At 37.0% G+C, this 2,500-nt stretch overlaps 1 protein-coding gene across 1 annotated transcript in view; it reads right to left on the reverse strand.

Moving 5' to 3' along the window:
• The window catches only part of LOC106868257 (uncharacterized), a 207,241-nt gene that overhangs the window by 203,693 nt on the left and 1,048 nt on the right, over window positions 1–2,500 (reverse strand). The gene's annotated exons all lie outside the window — the stretch shown is intronic.

A 2,500-nucleotide genomic window follows, 5' to 3' on the forward strand; every position in this document is an offset into this window, starting at 1 on the left:
ATATATATATATATATATATATATAAACTTGTTTTTAAAAGTTGTAAATACCATTTCTTTTATCAAATATATTTTCATGAAATCCTATTTGTTTTTGTTTTAATCACTTTCTGTCACAAAACCCCAGTTTTCTTTTTGCTTTTGTGCAACCTTCTTTATTCTTAGACCTCGCATTCGGAAACGGTGTGTTAGAGGGGTTAATGAAGTAATCTGTATATGATTGTTTTCCAAGTGTCAAATCTTTCTTAAAGGGTTATCATTTTCGGAAAAGAAAAACTAGATTGAATAATGTAATAATAGATTTTCCCAAAATTAAGCGATGGGCCAGGACGGAATGTCCCGGATCATAGGTTTGTCTGACCATAGTTGACCAGGGACTAAACAATAATAACAGAGTAAAGAGAAGTGAAGTAACTTCTGCTACAAGATCGATATGTACTGTCAGTGTTCGATCGATAGGAAACTACAAATTACTCTGCCGGTTTTACTATCACAGGTAGAGAAGATATATTGATTTCCGAGAAGACGTAGGACCATATTCGTTCGATCCGATAGAAACAGCTGGCAGACACCCTTCAAATGTTGCCGTACTGTCTTATAAAGAAAAAAACAACAACAAGACAGGACACGTTAGATATGTTAGTTTTCCTATCTATCTATCTATCTATCTATCTTTATACAGAGAGAAAGAGAGAGAGAGAGAGAGAGAGAGAGAGAGAGAGAGAGAGAGAGAGAGAGAGAAATGATTGAAAGAAAGAGAGGAATGAAGAAGATAGAAAGACAGAAAGAAAGAAAGAAAGAAAGAAAGAAAGAAAGAGATTATGCTCTGCTTAAAAAGAAAAGTTATCAAAGTTGGAAGACTCAGTTGGGACAGACCTGATACTAAATCAACAATAACAACAGCTAAAACAAAAACTCAATATGAACCAACGTGCAATATATAATACGTGGACGTTCAACCTGTTAGATAGAGCAGCCAGATCGTCCTTAAATTTGCTGCCTAAAAAAAAAAAAACCTTACAAAATGGTAAGTAAACATAGTGTAATGTACTTTTACATTGAATCTATAACAAGATGCTGCAGGTGGGATGCTGATCTTCGATCGGTGGTGGTAGCAGTAGTGGCAGTGGGAAGGTGCTAAGCAGAAGCAAGAGCAGCGGCAGCGGTATCAAAGGGCAACAACAACTATAACAGCAGTAACAAAAATAACAACAAACTCAATTTAAAATGAGGGTAATGAAAAAAAAAAAAGAAAAAGAAAGAAAATTAAGCCCCACCAACAGAAATGAATAATAATAATAATAATAATAATAATAATAATAATAATAATCTTTCATTTTTTTCAATTTCATTTTATCTAGTTTCAGCTCATGAGCTGTGGCCATGCTAGGGCACCGCCATAATAATAATAATAATAATCCTTTCTAATATAGGCACGAGGCCTGAAATTTTGGGTTAGGGGACTAGTCGATTATACCGACCAAAGTGTTTTACTGGTACTTAATTTATCGACCCCGAAAGGATGAAAGGAAAAGTCGATTTCGGCGGAATTTGAACTCAGAACGTAGTGACAGGTGAAATACCGTTAAGCATTTCGTCCGGCGCGCTAACGATTCTGCCAGCTCGCTGCCCTAATAATAATAATAATAATAATAATAATAATAATAATAATAATAATAATAATAATAATACTTTCTACTATAGGCACATGGCCTGAAATTTTGGGGGAGGGAACAAGTCGATTACATTGACCCAAGTGTTTTACTGGTACTTAATTTAGCGACCCCGAAAGGATGAAAGGCAAAGTCGATCTCGGCGGAATTTGAACTCAGAATGTAAAGAACTAGAAGAAATACAGCTAATTATCTTGTCCGACGTGCCAACGATTCTGCCAGCTCGTGGTCGTTATAATGGCTTCAGATTTTGGCACAATGCCAGCAACTTTGAGTGGAAAGGGCAAGTCGATTGCACCGACCCTAATGAGATGAAAGGTAAAGTCGGCTTCGGCGGAATTTGAACTCAGGACATAAAGAGCCTTAAGAAATGTCACTACTGCCAAGCAGTTTGTCTGCGGCGCTACTGATGCAACTAAATATAATTATAGGGCGCAGGAGTGGCTGTGTAGTAAGTAGCTTGATTACCAACCACATAGTTCAGGGTTCAGTCCCACTGAGTGTTACCTTGGGCAAGTGTCTTCTACTATAGCCTCGGGCCGACCAAAACCTTGTGAGTGGATTTGGTAGATGGAAACTGAAAGAAGCCCGTCGTATATATAGATATATGTATATATCTATATCTATATCTATCTATCTATATCTATCTATATATATATATATATATATATATGTATGTGTGAGTTTGTGTGTCTGTGTTTGTCCCCCCTCCCCCCAACATCGCTTGACAACCGATGCTGGTGTGTTTACGTCGCCGTAACTTAGCGGTTAGGCAAAAGAGACCAATAGAATAAGTACTAGTCTTACAAAGAATAAGTCCTGGGGTC

Source organism: Octopus bimaculoides, chromosome 9, assembly GCF_001194135.2.
Source record: "Octopus bimaculoides isolate UCB-OBI-ISO-001 chromosome 9, ASM119413v2, whole genome shotgun sequence".
Lineage (NCBI taxonomy): Eukaryota > Metazoa > Mollusca > Cephalopoda > Octopoda > Octopodidae > Octopus > Octopus bimaculoides.